Here is a 19,848-nt window from a genome sequence, read left to right as displayed (position 1 = left end):
AAAAAAAAAAAAAAAAAAAAAAAAAAAAAGATGAATTATGAATTAAAATGAATAAGCATCATTTTAAGTACTAGATTGAAGACCATGCAAATGGAACAGCTGTTCTGAGAGGGGCAACAAACTATGTGATGAACCAAATGACAGTCTTTTAAAGACTCCTTAAAATTCCCCTCGTTTTTCCCTTGTCAAAGAATTGTAGTCTCCCTGRTTTGCACCCATCTTTGTGACTTTCTAAATATATTGCTAAGTAGCACGAATATAGCCTAGCCCTCTTTGAAAGCAGATTTAAAAATTAGCTCTTGGTTTCAGTTTAGTATACATTGTATTTCCTGGAGTTCTTTTGGATTTAGACCAGTGTAACTGAGTTAAAAGCCTCCYATTTAAATTTAAATGGTAATTTATGGTGTAACAGTGTGACCTTGCATCATTTTAATATTTTGTGTTTGGTAGGGAAGATGTCTAGAAAGTCTTGGCAGACCTAAGCAGTAAGGAGTAACATACTGGGAGGATTCTGAGGGGAAAAGATTGGCCATGCCTACGCATAGTTTTGAGGCAGCTCGCAGGCGGATCAAACCAGGCTGCCTGTCACATTGATATGCATCATCTTTTAAATATCCTTCAGAGTAAGTTCTTCTATGCCTAGAAAGACTGAAATAATTAGTGCCATGAAATGACTGATTGCAGAAATTTGGTTTGTTGGGTATAGAGGGTGTCAAGTCTTCGAGGTGGTGAATGCTTTCATTAGGTGACCATACAGTGGCCAGAGCCCTGAACACAGTTTCTGCTGTTTTGAGCCACCAAAATGCCAGCAGAGAGTCCTAACAGTGCCTTTGGTTTCATGTAGCACGCTTAGATGACATTATATAAAATGACAAAATKGTAAGCACAGAGTTGGAGTGTGAAGACAGAAGTTGATAGATGTCCACTACCCTTGAGAGGTTGCGGAAGTTTAATGATGGAGGAGTTGTTTGTAGGAAGAAGCTTRTTCTTTCTCTTTGGGTTTGGGCAAAACGCCTGTTGACTTAATAATTAAGGAAAGTGGCGTGAAGGGTTTTGCCTCTGAAATGCATTGGGCACATTTTAAAAAGATTGGTACCCTGTGGCTACAGTTAATTTTGTCYTAAATATGTTTATTTTTTCCTAGTATCAGAGAGTTCAGCTGGAGTTTGAATTGCTTCCCTGTTGAAGATAATTTGCTTTCAGATGGCAGCAGTTGAGTGGTGTTTAAATAGAGGAAAAAATCTTCTGCAAAAACTGTACTGTATGTAAATCATCATTTTCAGGCAAGGAGTTTGGTGTTAAGTTGCAAGTTATGTCCTAGGAGTTGCATGATTTATGGGTTTGATTATAACATTTTAGATTTCTGCTGCACATGCCTGTTTTTTAATAGCTCTTGTGTCAGCTGGCAAATATTATGTCTGCGTATGAAGGTGAAGTTAAAACAACTAACCGTATCTTAATGCAAGATTTGGAGAGAAATGGGTTTCAGAGGCATTAATATTTTTATGTCAGGCAAATGCTAAAAGCTGATCAGAGTTCTGAGTAGCTCAGTGGAAACGTCAGGCTCGGGCAGGCGGGAGTGATTACGGTGAACCTGTTTAGATATGATGCATTATTTGCTGACGCTGTTTTCTTGTTTACATAACCGGATTTGCATGGCTTGGTGTGCCAAATATTGGGCTGCCGAAAACCACCTGCATCTGCTGAGGTATTCAGGCAAAAATGCTGGAGGCTGGCCAGGTTTCTGCAGTTATTATGCTTCGTGTTTGACAGCAACATCTGGCAACACAGATGCTGAATTTGAGAGAGCCGTAATTATTTTGAGGGGAGGGAGAAGTTGTCATATGTAGTTATAATCATGCTACTATCACAGGTATTAGAATCAAAGAGATCATTTTGTTCTTTGCTGACAGCATATGTTTTCTCAGCTTTGGAGATGTGCTATTTTGATATCATGCAATATGCAGATTAAAAATCACCTTGTTTTTAAGCGTTTTGAAGGATTAAAAAAAAAAGAGCAAAGAGAATGTAAATGCACAATGYTTTCTTTCTTTAGAGTACTAGTTCTGTTGCAGCTGAGGTGTCTGCCAAATGTTTCACGCTATGTCCTCGAGCCACTCATGACTATTGGATTTTATACTAATGAAAAGAATGTGCCTTAGCTCTGTTTATCTCAAGTGTTAWGTTYTTCTTCTTTTTTCTTTTTCTTTTTTAAACTCTCTGGATCACTTTCAGATGCAGTGTTGCTGGAAGAAATATGACAGATGTGATTTGGGGAGCTTATGTATTTTCATAAGGTATTGTACAACAAATATTTAAGCTCCACTAAGAGAAATATTTAAGCTCTGCTAACAGAAAAATTCTGGAAATTTTAATTCAGCAGGTCAATTTGATATCAAGAATTTGCATCTGTTTTTATAAGAACCTTTCATTGAAAACTAGAAGTTTGCAATTGTTACTTCTTGATTTGTTTATGGTAAATACCAGGTTTTCTTCTTAAAACTCTATATTTGGACATCTGTGGGAGTGGAAATGAGCATCTTGTGAAATTTCTCAAGTCTGGTCTGATGCACAGCAATGTGTTAACGTTTTCTAGGCTCATGCTTGCAGTAATAAGCTGAAAGATTTCTTAACTCAAGTTTCTAATGGAGCTAGTAACAAAAGACCAGACTTTGCTAGCTAAATYGCCCTCTTCTCTCGATCTATAGGAACCCAACCGCCGCGCACTTGCTACTCTCTGCACTCTCTAGGACAAATCTTATTCCTCTTACGCTTGCATAAATATGAAGAGAACTTGACAAAATGGAACTGAATACAGGCGTGCCAAACTTGGCCTATAAATCCTACTGAAGTCCTACTGATGTCTCATCCTGCACACTAAAGCTGAAATTATTAGCAAGAACATTTTTATAATACTTGTTTTTATTCAGTGTTAGAAATTGATGCTTTGTTTTCTTCAAAATAAGAAACTTACTGAAAAGTGGATGTTCTTTAACCATTTGAATAATTTTTTGTTTTCTTCTGCTGTCCTCAAGGCTCTTCTGGTTTAAAAACCTGCCATTGCAGCTCTCGCTCTCTAGCTACTTCCTTCCTCAGTTCTGGCTACCACTCTAAACGCTCTTGCAACGCTTGCAGCTTCGTATTAAGAAAGTGATTGTAAGYGAATCTTATTTTTTCAGATGATGCTTCCAGGGGTCAGGAATTACTTCTTATTACTATTTTACAAAGAAATGGCTAGATTTATTCTGAGGTTGTTCTGCCTTACTCTGAAAGCTTGGACACTGGTCGTGGCTGGAGACAGCACGCTGGACAAGGCGGGGAGATGCACCTTTCAAACTCATCAGCTCTGCGATCCAGCTCACCGTGTGGCTTCACAAGTGCTCAGGCTGCCAAGAGGGAAGTGAAATCATGAGCAGACCGCGTAGTTATTTCTAAAGTAGTCTTATATTACTCTTTCTTAGCATTTGCGTTTTGATCTATGAAGAAGAATGAACTGCAGCTATTTTTGTAATCCTATTTGTTTTAACAAAAAAATTAACAGTACAAGTATTGAACTTGGACTATAATTGAAAGCAGACTTCCTTATTTCATAGAACTGCTTCTAGGATTATTTGTTTTACCTTAAAATTATTTCTGTTTTTGGTTGTGTACAGTTCATTACATAAGAATTTTCTGTGTTTTTTCTTTACAACTTTCAGTGTGATGTAATGTTAGTTCTCATGTCTAGCATTATGACCAAAAGATGCTATTTTCAGAAATCCACGGGATTTTGGTTTTAAGTGGTGCATTTTGTGCCAGTAAGTATGAGCATTACAACGTTATCCCCCAGCAAACACTTGTATAGTTTTGTTTTAAAGATGACCAGACCAGTAGGAACCTTTTACTATACCTTAGAAAAAACTACTGAATTTTAACCATCTTCCTTCCGCTGCCAGTCGCTGTAGGCTCACAAGGGCAGCCGTGAATGCACACTCACTGCTGGTAAGCATGGGCTAACAGTGTTTCTGACTTTGCTAAACTGAGGAAAAAGATCGAGTTGTACTGAAGTAGTAGTAAGATTTCTGCAAAAATCACTTTGTTTCCGTTGTTAGTATACAAAAAGCGATGTCTCTCTCTTTCTCCCCCTTGCCCTCATAAAGGAGGAAGAGCAGCATAACTCTGGGGAGTCGTCCTTYCTCCTGAAGGACAGGAAGACCCAAGAAATCTCTTTTACAAATTATTTTATTGTAACATTGGTGCAAGAGGATAGGAATGGAATGCATGTGTTTTTTTTTTTTTGTTGTTGTTTTTTTTTTTTAATTGAAAGTGAGGGGCCAAAAAATATTCAAAGTGCATCTCAGGTGAAAGTGGACAAGCTACAGAACTACTGAAGGAACAAAACCTGTTTTTGGTAACAAAGGCACAACTATAGAAATAATTTATTCTTTGATGCAGGATTCCTTGAAAGTGTAAAATTTTGTCCTCATGGCTTAAAAATTGGCAGGTTGCTTATTTAATGGTAAACACCTATTAATTTTTAGATTTGTTTTCTTTAAGGTTGTGAGAAGTAAAGTTATGGGAACAGTCATGATAATCTCTACTATACTTACTGATTCATCTACTGCTCCAGAATGTTAATAATTTTAAATAATTTTTCTATCTTCATCACGTATAATAGAAATTACACAGTGACCTGAATCTTGCTTTTCATTAACCTAATGTAAATCTTAAACTTTTCTGCTGGAGCCACTTGAGTTATACTGCAATCTCAAGGGAAAGAATTTATACCACCTTAATTCTTTAGTATCTGGTTTCTGCTATAAATATTGGTTGATATTGAACTGTGTGCAATATATGGCCCATAAAACTTAATATTTTTTATTTTCCCTTCATTTTTCAAAAGTTATTGTGTTTATATTCTGGGTAAAGCATTGCACTTGCATTCCATTACATCTTTTAGATTGTGTTATCCTTGGGTGGATAGCTTAAGAGATGTCTCCCTGCAAACGAAGGAAGGGGGTTTTAAGGAATCCTGTGTATGCATTCAGTACTGTAGTTGGAAACTGTGAAGACCACATTTATTCTTGAGAACAGCATGCAGAACACCAGGGTAAATGATGTAGAAACTTTACTATGAATCAGAGTTTATATCTGAATCCCTCCCAGAGTAGAGCAGTTACACTGAAGATCATAACCAAAAATSCACAGTGGCGTGCCCATTCACTAAAAATAAGTGGGAGGCTGAGGACAGCTGTGTATCTTGCCACAGAAAGTGATGCTCTGCATTTCTATGTGTACGTGAATAGAGTGTACGTGGTTTGGTCTGGGTTAGGGCTTTTACTTTGTTAGGTGCACAGCTGARTCATGGCTTTTGTATGGGTTAGACAAATAAACATTTTCCTTCCTTAAGAGAATGTTATTAAAGATGGAAACAATTGATTAAGTTTTGTAACTCTGTCGTATGTTTACTCCCTGTGCAGAATCAGAGAGGTAATTAAGCAGTCCGTGGTGTTGTGGGATTTCTTCTTTTAGGGTCCTTAGTGCCTTGCAAGAGTGGAAGCGGGCAGAAAAGTCACGTTGTGGGTGGAGGTCTTTGTATTGCACCATACCAGGCCTCGAACGTTTGGGTACTGGAGGTCTGATCGTGATTAGTTAGTGGGGGGGGAATGTTGTCACTGATATACAACAAGGACTGCAGAATTCCTTGCTTTTATTGTCAGCTGTTGGGGACAAAAGGTGGCACGAAGATCTGCATGTTTTGTGTTGTCTTCCCACCTGGGCTGCTACTCCAGACCTCCTCTCTGCTTTTAACTTACCTTTGTCCTAGGTTTGCGTTCTCATCCGAGGCTCCAGTTGCTGCCAGGTGGACAGGGTGAGCTGCCAACTGTGCTTGACACTCACTAAAATAATAGAATCTGGTGGGACAGTACTTTTTAGTTAAGACCATCCTTTACAGGCTTTACTAACTAAGCAGCGCTCTAAGTCTTTCACGGTCTCTCGCTTTTCCACTGTGGTGTCTCTACGTTGTTTTACTTTCTAGTGGTTTGCATTCCTCACGTAATCGTTGCCTCGTTCAAACGCTGCCAGAGCTGAGGTTTCCCAGAGTGAGTCGTTATGTAGGTTTGACTTGACTGGGATGTAAGTATTATATTATTTTGCTATATGTTGCATAGGAATGGATGCCAAGAGACACACATTTTGCAACTTCCCGGTACGGTTTGTTGATGCAACAGGCTTAAGCAATTTAACATCATTTTCTGCTCTCTAGTTTTACTGCTGCTGGATGAAAAGGTCTGTTTAGTTTTATTCTCCTTTTTTATTTGTTGAGCACCTTGTTTTTAATCTGTACTTCTGTAGTGCACTAGGTCAGTTTTTAGTTTCAGGTGCCACTCCGTAGCCCTTATGTAACTACACCAGTTAACCCAGGAAGAAAAATAGGGTCATTTTTACATCTCCCATTTTTTCCCTTTGGTTGTATTACCACGTGTGGCTGATCTTCAGTTCAGTTTTCATGCCATAGTGCCAGCTTGCGTGTCAGCGGCCTCATCGGAAATGTTCTTGCCCCAGTGCGCTCCTGGCATTCTCTGCCAGTTCTTTTTCTGCTGTGGAAAGCATGGTAACCCCTTTCTTACGCTCTTCCACTACAAAATCAACATTTCAGTTTACACAGTAAAATGCTGCAAATACTTTCTATTCTATTCTATTTGAAAATGCAGAATACTTGATTTGCATGCTTACATGTGATAACATGACTATACATTCATGTTGCAATAAGTGCAGATAAATTACACTTTTAAAAATGTAAATGTTTGATTGCATAGTCATTGTTTCTAGTGTGTTCCTCTGAGCTGTAAGTCCATTTTATTACACTGGAAATTTGCTTTTAACAGCAAGATTCAGAGGTATGGTTCCCCCTTTTCTTTTAACTGTTGTCTTAAGGTAGGGTCTTATTTTCTTAATTTGTATTTGAAATGTTCTTTCTGCAATGGACAGAGGATGAGAAGAGAGCGATAGWGTGACGGCCGTGCCAGTGAGCTGCCTAGGCGCTCTTCACTGGGCACTTGGGCAAGYTGGCGGTAGTGCTGTCGCTGGTGTTTCCCTTGGTGGGCAGACCACCAAGTACATGGGTTTGGAGCCGTCGGTCTGTGAGGCCGTTCTTCAGTTGGCTTATTGTGTTGTTTTGGTCTTTGTTTCTTCACTGAAGCGAACAAGCTAAAACCTGAGTATTGTCAGATCTACTTTATGAACTTGAGGCTTCATGTGGATATATTTTACGATCTTGTGATCCTAACATTCGTGTTCGGCATCTGCGTATCCATGCTAGGAGCTGTACAACTTGGAATATTTGAATTAAAAAAATGAGCAGACTTTTTGTTCTATGATGGTTTATTTTAGGAAGACRCTTATGGTCTTACTAACATTTTTCAAACAAAAGTAGGAATTACTTCTGTGTATTTTTTGTATGTATGCCAGAGATTATTTGAGGGCTATTTCTGAAGACTAGTTTTGCTGGCCTTGCTGCAGTGGATCTGCTCATTTATCAGTTAGCCTCCCTCTGGAGGGATAATTGCAAGATGCTCTCTGATGCTCATTAATCTGGAATCAGCACCCTTCTAAGACCAGTGTACATGAACTGTGATACTGCTGCTTCAAACAGAAAAATCTGTCGTCTAAGAATGCTAAGAAATGTGGTAGCTGTAAGGCATCACAGCAGACATCTTGACTGAAATGGTCTCCTATGAGGGGAAAAAAAAAAAAGAAAGAAAAGAAATGAGTAGTGAAGAACCRTGTTGTAATTTTCCAAATATTTTTAATATTTCTGCCTACCCATCACATTTACCCATATCACATAATACAGTATCACTTAATATTGATGATGCAAATATTAAACTGTAACTCTGAGATTGTGTYGATAATGAACGTTTTTAGAAAAATACTGCATTTGTATGTGTGTGTTGTATTTATCATTGTGAGGAATCAAGGAAATACAAAGTTTGAGATAAGATTTAAAACTGTATTTCTTAATYTAGGTGTGCCCAATAACAAAAGAAAAAAGGTGTCCTGAGTCCAATTTAACAATCCATAGCACTGTTAATTGGTTTAACAAACAACCCAAACCCTGGAAGTTGTACATTACACAATTTCAGCATCATCTGAACTTTTATACTAATGCTGTGGAAGTTAATCTCCCTTCTGAAGATCCATAAACTACTCAGACCAGGCATGTAATTGAATTATTTTACTGCCTTCTGTTCCATGATGATGCCAGTGCATCAGAGCGTACCGTAAGAACTCACAGTCAATAATTATGGCTCAATTATTGATCATATTATGCCTTGAGGAAAAGGATTTCTGACTTTTCTACAAAAATTTTCATTTTATATCAGGCAACAGTTCTCATCCATCCAAATATATAGTTCCTGTAAACATTGCCTTGCTCCTTTTTGCAATTTGATCTTGTGAGGGAGCATTCTACTGTATTTTATTTCTTCATCATTTTATTGTGATATTTTGCATACGAGAGGAGTGAGTTTAATCGAGGGGAGAAGGGTCAGGGCGTGCTGGTGGTGGCCGATGTGASCTCCCTGCTGGGCCAGTGCCACCTTGCAGTGACCCATGTGCCACTGGTGGTAGCACACGCCGCATTACGTGGCCTCCTGTCATATGGAAGTTTTCCACGTCTGTAATCTGATCTCTCTTACCACCCGAGCTTTCAGAAAGAGCCCGATTTACAGCAGGGAGCAAGGTTTCTTTTTCGTGTGGCATGTAGGCTGGAAATTTACTAGCAGTAGTAAGGTTTGAGCTGCATCTGCAGTGACGGGACTGTTTGAATATGCCTTAAAATCCACACGTGCATAACATCCGAGGCCGGTGGCCTGTGCGGTAAACCTGGGGAGAAGGTTAGCTGGGAGAAGACTGGTTACCCAGATGAAAGCGCTKGGGTATGAGCTGTTACACTGGATCTGTGGGGCTGTTCTGTGCTCCGCTGCCTCCAGAGACTCCTGTTTTCCATGGTTATCTTAGAGGGAAGAGGTGTCTTCCTCCTGGATTGCCTTAATGCTACTTACAGAGTTTTCTACAGATCTGCTCCAGGCAGCCCTCCCAAGTATTTCTTTCCAGAGCTTAGTTATTTCAGGCTTTCAGGCTTAATTAATAATACTAGTATAGGTATTTCTCTCTCCTTTTATAAATAAAGCTAGGTTTGCAGACCATGTAGAGTCATAATTTAATGCAGAACCTTATTTAATAAACAAACTACTTTTATCATGGGCCTCATTGATCTTAATGTCATACCTGTAATGGGAGGATGTTTCCTTTTAAATTTGTAGTGCATATTGTTTATTAACTCTGATTTAAAAAGAAGACAGATATACATGTTCTTTCCTTTTTTTTTTAATATGACTACAATTTAAATTCAGATGAGTTAGATGAGCGACTGACATCCTCCACAGAAATTCTTTGGAAYTGTTTGTTTTAGTTAGTGTGTCTTGCTTTTCTCTGTAAGAAATTTTAGTCTGTTTAATTTTTAAACTTATAAAGGTTTGGTGTTTGGTAAACAATATTTTTTCCTGCTTGTTGATTGACGTTTGACCGACTGATGGCCTTGTAAACCTGACGGACAATGAAAACCATTTTGCACAGTTCAAAACAATCTTTTTTTTACGACTTTCTGGTAACGTAGTGTGATTCTGAATTCCTACGTCACTGTTCTGTGCTGGAGTAACCGGTAGCACGGAGAGGAGACTTGGAATTGAGTGTTTTGCCCCCCTGCCCCCCRAGATCATCCGTCTTCAGGTGATGGCGAGTTTCTGTGCTCACAAGCACTCTCCATCCCTGTGAGATCGGCATATCGGCCGTTAATGCCCGGTGACGTTGTGATACGAAAGGCCAAAGTGAAAATCYTCCTAAAAAAGGAAAGACGACCTTTCCCAGGCAGAGGCCGCAGGAGCACTGAGGTGCTGTCGCGCAGATCTCACCTCACCGCGTGCTTGGAGCGAAGAAGGGAGGCAGGTGGTTTGCATTTTGGGGGGGTAGGTTGTTTAGTTTTGTTTTATTATTAGGTTTCCATGCATTAACCTAGGTATAGGTATTTCTCTCTCCTTTTATAAATAAAGCTAGGTTCATTCAGATGAGTTAGATGAGCGACTGACATCCTCCACAGAAATTCTTTGGAACTGTCTTTTGTGCAAGTATCTACTAAGGCATTGTTTCTATGTTTTCAGTTACACAGGSAAAATACATAAAAACTCACGTAGTTCTTTACGGAGGGACCCTACAGTAAGAAAATATTTTGTTCATCATTGATCACCTGTATTTGGAAGCTGGGGAAAAGACCGATTTCAGTTCATCAAAAGAATTTTCTTCATTACGATTCACAAATACATTTCCTAATGCAAAAAATTTCTCTTTCTCGGTAAAACTGTCTTGATTTRGTCAATTCAGAGGAGTAATGCAAGAGCGTATCCTACAAACCAGTTGTTTTCAGGAKTAGATGATTTTTGAAGTATGCTGCAAATAGCGCTTTCTCGAAGCCCTGACATTTGATAGGTTTTTATAACACAAGTTCATGTCAAATTTTGGTGATGACTGTGATGGAGAACTGTGAGAATAGCTATTGTATTCTAAGGATGCTCTGGAGCATGCCTTTTTTAAAAAATAAGATAGTGTTTGTAAGGCTTTGATTAATTTAAACTTTACCCTTTGTGTAGTGCTATAACTTTCTGGGCTTTAATGCAAAGGCACAGCTTTGCTCTATAATTAACACAGTTAGGCAGCCAAAGTTCAGTACATGTGAGGTGATCCTGTAATTAATTTTTTAATCTGCAGACCTTACGTTCAGTTCCTAACCTTSCTGGATAGTGGATTTTTAGTGGCTCTGGAAATGCTACTGTAATTGTCTTATTTCCAAAAGATACTAAGGAGTCATGAACTTAAAATATCCTCCGTAGGCTCAGTAGTTTGTCCATGTCTCGGAAAATACTGCTCTTCGGTGCATTTAAATGCAAATGGTTGAGGAAAAATAATCTTTGCAAATGACAAAAACAGATGCTGCTTTTCTTTTTTTTCTTTCTTTTTTTTTTTTTTTTAAATTAAACTTTTTAGCCTAACAAAAAGTCTCTTTCTCCCTCTCAGTCTTCACCTGTTTCTGGCAGCTGGGACCCTGTGGAGTTAAAGGGGCATTTTACAAAGAAGCCTAGAGAAGCAGGTGAATATGTTTACCCAGTGGGACAGCCTAATGTGCATTTTTCCCCTCTTAAAACAGGGACTAGCAGCATCRGAAAGCTGTTGTGGAGCTTTCTCTAAGCCTTGTTGAATGACGTTGAGTGCAGAAGACTTCCCCGCCGCTGGAGCGGCCCCGTGGCAGCCGGGTCTCCTGGGGCTCGTTCTTCATCTCGCAGGAGAGCAGCTGAGCTCTAGCTAGACCTGTCCAAGGGCTGGGAAAGCAGGCTGTTGTCCCAGGCATCCGGGTTGTTTGCTGTCGTCGTGAGCTGCGCGTCAGCTCCTGGGAATATCTTTATATTTTCATCATTCATTCAATAACACAAATGTAACTTTGTATCTTACAAATGTATGCAGGTTGTTGAAAGTAACTTTAGTTGCAGGACATAATATATTTTATTAAACGGAGACCATTAGTCCACCGCAAGTCCAAAGACCACCCTAGTAGGGCTCATTTCATGTCTTCTATTTTTTTTAACCTGGTTGCTGTTGTCGATGGGGTTTATTTTTTCTTGTAATAGCACATTTTTAAAGAGGTAGGGTCCATTCAGCTAGAAATGTTGATGCAGTGATTTCATTTCAGAAAACAGAGCAGCCTGTGCCTTCTAGGAGTGCTGGAGAAGTGCTGAGAGCTGTCTTAAGTTGGTGGTTTGTCAAAGATTGTAATTAGTCTTGGAGGACTTGCTATAGAAAAGTATTTTGGTAGCTAGGTGATGAGCCAGGTTAACAAATAAATAGCATTTAAAATGTGTAAATAAACTCAGCCCATTTTGTTTGAGCTACGTTAGTTCTTCCATCAACAGATCTGAGCAAACAGTAACTTTCAGATGGAGGGCCAAGGCGGACGGGAGGGTCTGGGATGACGGTCTCCTTAGTGGAGCAGCTGGAGCCGGTGGGATGCAGGAGTTCATGGGGGGAATTTCCATCACTGAGGTAGCAGCAGGTTTAAAGGCAGAGCATTTGGTAYGTGTCTTGAGACCAGAGCTGAGGCCTGGGTGGCTGGAACCACTTGGGGATTTGCCAGGGCAGCGCTTCCTCGCCGGGAAGGCACAGCGATGCTCGCTTGCCAGCCGGCTGCTTTGAGATTTCATGAAGTGAGTAGGAAATAGGATGCTGAAACCAGCTGCTTAACTCTTTATTAAAGCTCCTACGTATGTGACTTGATTTTCAGTGTTCATCGTGTTTTATTGCAGATGTCAATTTATGTATTCATGTGTTTAAATATGGATCTGTGATACCAACATTACCCATCCACTACAAAAACAAACAAACAAACAAACAAACAAAMAAAAAAMCCCACACACTTGGCTGTGGTTAGGTTGATTAATTCAATCTTTCTGATTACTGATATATATATACTAAATTATACAAATAGAGAGGGTAATTTTGTTGATTTAAGAAACGCATTCTAGCATACTGAGCTATATAGGTATTACTGTCTTTATACAAATGTGTCATAAACTACATATCTTAATRTAGTGGCAAAGTGAGCAGAAGATAAGATAAGGCAGAGCAAGATTATTCTCGTTTACCATTTTTCAAATCTGTAAATGTTCTCATCTGGATAACAAGGAGTTATATGAAATCTTCTCATAACAAAATAGAAAGAAACCTCCTTAAATATAAGCTGCTCTTTTGTTCCTCCAAAATAGAGGTGGCATATTAGTCATGAAGTATATGAGTAATATTTCTAATAAAATTTAGAAGCTGATTATCAGGGAGGGGGATTGGGATTTTTTTTATTTCTATTTTTTATTTTTTATTTTTAAAAAGAACTTTATCTTAATTCACATGGACTAGCAGSTATTTGGGCCTCTGTAGTCTTTTTGCTCTATCTGTATGAATACTAAGAGCACACATTTATATATCATTGCTTCTTTTAGGTAAGGAAATTTGGTATTTGAAACAATATATGGAAGAGATACTACCAAATGCAATTCAGTGCGGAGGCGCCTGGGGTTTTGTTGCACTCCTAAATCCTTTGGGTGCTTTGGAAAATACATGCTGTCACTAATATTACATTTGGCTGCCCAAAGTCTTAACTTCACTGCAATGATGAACGTGTGGGATCTTCCCTCACATTCTGTGTTACAGTGATTTCAAGTAAATCAGGTATTCTAAGCTTAGCTACATGTGGTATTTTTTTAAGTGGTGATCACATTGAATAAAATTCATGTTTTCTTTTTTTTTTCCACTCAATGTTGTATACGTTTCCAGATCATTATTTCCTTCAGTAGCAGCCCACGATAATGTAGTTGGCCCACTTTTTGCCTTCTAACGTGCCCTATATTGCTCAGCACTCATAAACATTGCTTGTAATAAAGAGCTTGTATACAAAGTGAAGTTCATAGGTTTAAAAGTAACTTGATTGAACATCTAACCAAAACTGAGAAGTTAGTAAAACTATCCTAATTCTCTTTATCATTGACCTTGTACACAAGAAGAAATTGAAGCAGTTGGTCTAAATTTAGGTGTGTTTATTTTGGTYCAGAAGTAGTTTATTTGGGCATAGTTTTAACTGGGGGAGGGAAAGAAAGTCCGCGGTTTGCTCTGGGGTAATGGGTTAGCACTTTGCAGCAGTGGAGTTACTGAAGCTGGAGGTGGGCATGCTTTTGGCCAGCAGAAAATGCGAAGGAGTAAAAGGCTCAAATGATTTCTCGTTAAATAAAATAACTTTAAAGTGAGTGTCTACATATGGGTTTTCACCTAGRTAATTTAAATCAGTATATTAAAACAGGTGTGTGCAAAGTCTGTAACGTGATATTACAGTACATTGCTCAGGAATAAATGCACATGAACTGTTGAGTCTTTTGATGTCTTTTTTAATCTTTTTGGCAGAATTCTATTTATAGTACAAATGTCAGTACTGTCAGCAAATTCATAGGAATATGGGTTATTAATTTGAACTGTTTGGAGGTGGGGGGGAGGAAGTTGAAGAATGAGTGGAATACTCTTTAGACTCTTTGCAGGGAGACGGTTGTTGTATTCACATATTCCCAAAGGAAGATGTATTTGCTTTGTGAAGATTTCCAGTAAAATTCAATTCAACTTATTTTTACATCCTGCAAAACAAAGACTTCACAGATACCTGTGTCTTAGTGGCTGTTGTTTCAGATACTATTATGGCTAACTTTTTTTTTTTTTTTAACTATATTTTCCTTTGGTCTGCTTATACATTTTTGACTGTACCTACATTGGTAAAGCTGTTTTGGGGYCCCCCTTCATCAAAAAATGTAAAGCTGCTCTTCAAGCTCCTTAGTTTTTCCATTTTGATACTTTGTCTTTTTTTGTGTCATACATGTAAGCATCACAGCTTTGCAAGAAACTTGGGATGAAATGTTGTGGCTATATAATCTGCTTAGGTAGTTATTAAGAATACTAGTATTAGTAACGTTAATAACAAACAGACCCCTGCCTCCCCCAATTCCTCCACCTCGGAGGTAGTTTAGTAGATGACTTTTTCTTGTTTCGGCGTAGAGACAAGAAGCGATACTGGATGGCTGTGCCTCTTTTGCCTCTTTTGCGGTGTAGATACACAACCACACGCTGAACTTGSTTTACCTGGTGCAGATGGGTACCGCTGCCGAATTTCTGACTGCAGCGTTGTGCCTTTGTATGTACGTAGCTTATTTAATACCACGTTAAGAGCAAGCTGAGACTGGGAACCGGCCTATCTTTGTAGGAGGAGGGTGGAGAAAATACACCGAAACTTGCTCTTGATGTGTAATGCTTCTGCTTTTCTTTTCCCCAAGATTTAATTGATACTGCAGCTTGGAAGTAGAGCACTTTGCTCTTTACTGCCTAGCAACAGCCACCCCCCTCTGGCCTTCAGGTTTAAGCACTCCTGCACCACGATAGCCCGTTCGTACTTCCAGCAAGCAATTCAGGTGATTGCACATTAACGTCTGTTGAATACTAGGGGGCATTTTTCAGCCTTGATTCTAATTTCTGAACATCTGTGTTTTGCTATTGTTTTTCGTCTTTTCTTTGTGTTTTATTCAATCAAAAGTGTTGTGGAAATTTGAGTTTGATCATAGGAGATGCTGAAAATGAATTAGACCATTTAAATATTGCTCTGTGAAAACACCTACTGCTCATGAGAAGTTGCTCATTTTTTAATTTTATTCTCGGATAAAGAAGGGCCAGAATTCTGAGAGAAGCCCAGAACGGGCAAGAAAATATTTGGGGGCAGATTGCTATGGGGAGGAAGTTATGCTTTGGGGGTTGCAAAGTGGAAAGGAGGGATATCATATTAACAGTGTAAAAGGAGAAGACTGGGGCAGGGGATAAGGTTCCTTTCCTGTGAGATGTTTTGGGGGACTGTACGCTGTTGGACCTCTAACCTATGTTTCACCATACGCACCAAAGCGTTTCAGTGCTCCCTTTGGGGATGTAGGTTACTGGAGGTGCCTGGACCTTCATAGAGCAACCAGTTTGGATGCTGTGGTACAGAGGGACCTTGCAGAGCTTGCAGCGAAGGGGAGGCTGCTGAGAGGAGTGAAGTGAGCAGATAGACCTTAAAAGTGGGAGAAGGCAGGACTTCAGTGAGGGACCTCAAGTGAAATGTGCAGGTTTACTGCAYCACCAAGAGTGACTGCAAATTTGCTTGACTAAGAATAAACCTGCAGGAATCTCCTTGCAAATAGTGACTTTGGAACCCAAATATGAACCTCAGAGCAACCGTTATCTTAAGATTAGTGGATGCCTAGGAGTCGGGAAGAAGACACTGAGTTTTGCCTATTTTAAAAAGTCGATTATTGAAAGCCGATCTGGTGTTTTGGAGGGACTGGCTTTCTGAACAAACATCCAGTCCCAGCAAACCTGCCTTAAACTGGATGATCCTTCTGCAGTCTCTTCCAAGCTTCTCCTTCTAAGATGTTTAACTTGCTCCTTTGGAAAGAGGTTTTGTATCACATGCAATTAKATTTACCATATAGCATAAATAACTTCAGGGCACCGTTTTTGTTATCATTGTTGATTTCCTCAGTTGTGTATCAGAACTGAAGGGTCAATTCAAAGATATCAGTGTTTTACGTTAAGATAAATTCTGTTGAAATCCTGATAATTCATCTGGTAAAATGGAGATTATCTGAAATAAGCCATGCGGTATGACATTCAGGATAACCTTTCCCTTACATAAATGTATAGAAATAGTATTGACTCCCTTTTTATTTATTTGCAGATTTCATTTTAATGAATATATCTGACTGATGTATTAGTTCAAAATCTGTAAATACACATTAGTTTGAGTATTTTCATAAAACGTCTAAGCTGATGTTATATCAGTAGAAATCTCTCCAGTCCCAATATGGTTGCACTGRTAAGTTAACAGATAGTGATAAGAACCGTATGGCTGGTAAAAGAAAGGCAGTAGAACAGGGTTGACTAAGAGTTTCTTGTATATAGGGTTAAATTTTTGAGATTTATGATTGAAAATTAAGGTTTTACTTTATTTCTATTTTTAAAAAATTAAATATTTAATTTTGGGCTTTATCCAATTCCAAATCAATCTAAATCTTCAAATAATAGGTAGCTTTTCTAAGCATTGCACTTTTTTGGAGGATTGGGCTTAGCATGACTTTGTAACTCCCCCAGGTCTTTTGGAAACCAAGGTCTTATTCAAAAGTTAAATCATCCAGTTTAAACAAAGTTGCCCAGTGCTGTCAGAATGACACCTTGCATTCAGTCTGATTGCTTTTCAGTTCACGGTGTAGCGTAATGATTGGGAAATGGAAGGAAAAAAATACTACACAGTTGGGCTAAGATTTCGAGAACTTTTGAGCAGCGGAATTGCTGTATGAAAAGCAAGGTTTCAAGATTTTTTAATCAGTGGGTTTTCTGTGTAAAAAGCATTAGTAAAACACCCAGTGCTGTTCATATCCATACTGAATTTGTCTCTTGCTCTAAGTTAATGGAAATGGCCTAGGCAGTAAAAGATACCCCTTGGACTTGGTTATGTAGCTGCTCACGTTTTATTGAGACACTGACATATTCCCTGTGGTCTGCAAAGAAAAGAAAAATACATACTTGTGAAGTCCTGCTGGGGCAGTGCTTTACCTGTTAAAACAGGGTTGTTTGCAGACACTGTCARTGTGAGGGATTTCTTTTTGTTGTCCTCCTATAGCTGTAGGATCTGCTGTCCTTGGTGTTCCAGCCTGCTGGAAAATGCAGAGCTCTGTTTAAAATTTGGGACCTGTTTCTTCTCTTGCCTTAAGAGAAAATTTGAGTCAATTCCTTTGTAAATAAGAGATAATGAGACCCATAWCCTCTAAGAAAGAATATATTCACTTTGCTGTGTTAAAAAGAGAGTTAGGATATCCTTGTATGGCCAAAATAAAAGTTTAGGTTAAGTCATGCTGAGTGACATTATATCTTAGGACAAGTTTATTTAGGATRTTATAGCTGGAATTAAGCATATACATAGACTGTGATAACCTTGTTTATGATGTAGGAGTGATCGTCCTTTGTTTATGTGAGGTATAGCAACTACGGAAGTTGATAGCAAAAAAAAAAAAAAGGTGGGTGCTGATCTTACTGATTTTGAAAGGAAATTATTTTGAGAGGTCTTGGAAACAAGAGATTGTTTAATGGAGAAAGAGGTTTCTCATCCACATTTCTCCATTCTGTGTCTACTTCTAAAGATTTGTTTTATTGTCAGTTCATCTGTTGAACACAGTTTACAGTATTAGAAAGAGGAAGTGTCTGAAGGAGTAGATGAAATTTTGTTTTAGATATTTGGAGACTCGAGAGCACAGTAGTAGGAAGCAACAAGATTTGCTTGCTTTTCAAAAAGGAGCCTTTCRACTCCAGTCTTTTTTTTAAACAAGAGTAACAACGAGTCATGACAAAGACTTGTTTCGCATTGAAGTATGCAATTTAAAAAAGCGTCTCAGCTGTCCTTCTTTGACAACTGGAGTTAAAGGCCTTTGGGATTTTGAAAGATAGCCCGTTTAGGGGGGGTCTCAAATTGTCATTTTCCAGATTGAGATTTCTGTGGTTCATTAGTTCTTCTGAAAATGAATAATGAGCATTTTTTTTTTTGATCTGTATCTCTAGAAATATGGGGGAGAAATGCTAAACGACAGTCCTTGTGCTCTCACTCTACACTGGATAATTAAGCAAGGTGCATGTTGCTGGAAAACAAATGCCTAAAAGAAGCAATTAGGTTTAAAGATGACTTAAAGGAAGTATCAGATACTTCGATTACTGAAGATGGATGGGGCACTGTGGTTTCTGCTCACGGCTCTGTCACTGTCTGCCCTCAAAAACTTGAAAATRTGGTTTTGTGGTTTTCACTTCTTAATGTCAAACCCCACTGGCCTTCAGATTTTTGGATATGTGATCGTAAGTGAACAAAAGTAGGGATTTAACAAGTTGTTTGACATTGGTCTGAGGCGAATATTAAAATCCTGGGTACCTTGTTCAGTTAACTGTTCTTTGTGCTGGGAGGCAGAAAAGCAAAATTAAAAGCATGAGAACTAACTATATACTGGTGTTAAGCGTGGCTGCTATCAGGTCACTATTTTCTTATGTTGGGTCAAATCTTTAGGTGTGATTAGTTGGTGTAGTAGTATCGTAGAAACGTTTAAAGAAAAGAAATTTAAATAGCTTGTACAACAGACCTATCATTTGAACTTGGACCCGAATGCCAGTTCTGTGTGATTATTTTTGAGCACTGTAAAGGCTCAAAAGACTTCTGAAGGAATATTTGCCATTTGAGTCACATATTCACACACTTGCACCTCTGAAAATGTATAGCTAGCGCAGATCAGACCCCAAACTCCTAGCTGCCTGGTTTTACAACTTCTATTTTCCACATTGTTACAAATTGCACGTTGGCTTATGGAAAAATACATTGTATTAAATACGTCTTTATTCTCGAGAACCTGGTGTATTCAGAACAGTTTACAGCAAATTTCCGAGCCAGATTTCCAGTCGTTCTCACGTACCTGTCATGGCACGTTTTGCCTATGTTCAGCGTCTTTTGGGCTGACTTTGGGATTTTTGGGTCTGAGTCGTCTGTTCCTTGCSCAGCGGTTTCTAGGCTCAAACGCTCGTGCGCATGTGCAGTGTTTTKGGAACCTTAGATGAGGGACTTGTATGACCAGGATTTGCAGACGCTGCTGATTCATGACACACCAGGAATATTATTAGCTGCATTGCTGCAAAAGGCAATGTGATACCGTACCCAGAAGGGTGTAACAGGAGTCCTGCTTCTGCTGGGAAGCAGTTTGTGCCACAAGTTGTTCAGAAATTATGACTTACAGTATCAGGAATTGCTAAAAATAGGAATATATTCTCACATATCTGCAGAGAAGATATAAACTTGCAATTCCTGCAGGGTGAACATGTACTGCACTACTTTTTAAAATGTATTTGCAGACAGATTGCTTGTTGACAAGTATTTATTTTTCAAAACTTGCTATGGATTAATTGAAATGGCTTCTGCAAATGTCAGTCAATGATCTGTTGATGGATGTACTCCTTGTGTTTTGACAGAGTTACACTTCCGCACATCATCTCTCTTCCATATCTGTCCTCTGAAAAATTTAAGAGCTGGGTCTTCTGAAAAGCCATATTTTCTACAGGTTCTTGCTTAACAGTGTAGGACTCATGATACTGTATCTCACTGTCTCAATTTGCATTTGT

General features: G+C 38.8%; 1 protein-coding gene and 1 long non-coding RNA gene across 2 annotated transcripts in view; one reads left to right on the top strand and one right to left on the bottom strand.

Moving 5' to 3' along the window:
* Window positions 1-19,848, top strand: part of LOC146585785 (inactive N-acetylated-alpha-linked acidic dipeptidase-like protein 2) — a gene marked incomplete at its 3' end in the record, with an annotated part of 134,268 nt that overhangs the window by 108,712 nt on the left and 5,708 nt on the right. The gene's annotated exons all lie outside the window — the stretch shown is intronic.
* LOC146585786 (uncharacterized) lies at window positions 7,348-19,249 on the bottom strand. The gene is made up of 3 exons (XR_014897930.1): window positions 19,149-19,249; window positions 17,257-17,357; window positions 7,348-7,715 (listed from the first exon to the last, which is right to left on the bottom strand). It is a non-coding gene; the product is annotated as an uncharacterized LOC146585786 (long non-coding RNA).

Source organism: Rhea americana, unplaced genomic scaffold, assembly GCF_003343005.1.
Source record: "Rhea americana isolate MKP2758 unplaced genomic scaffold, rheAme1 scaffold_76, whole genome shotgun sequence".
Classification (NCBI taxonomy): Eukaryota; Metazoa; Chordata; class Aves; order Rheiformes; family Rheidae; genus Rhea; species Rhea americana.
The sequence above is the reverse complement of the archived record's forward strand: the minus strand, read 5'-3'. Positions and strand labels throughout refer to the sequence as shown.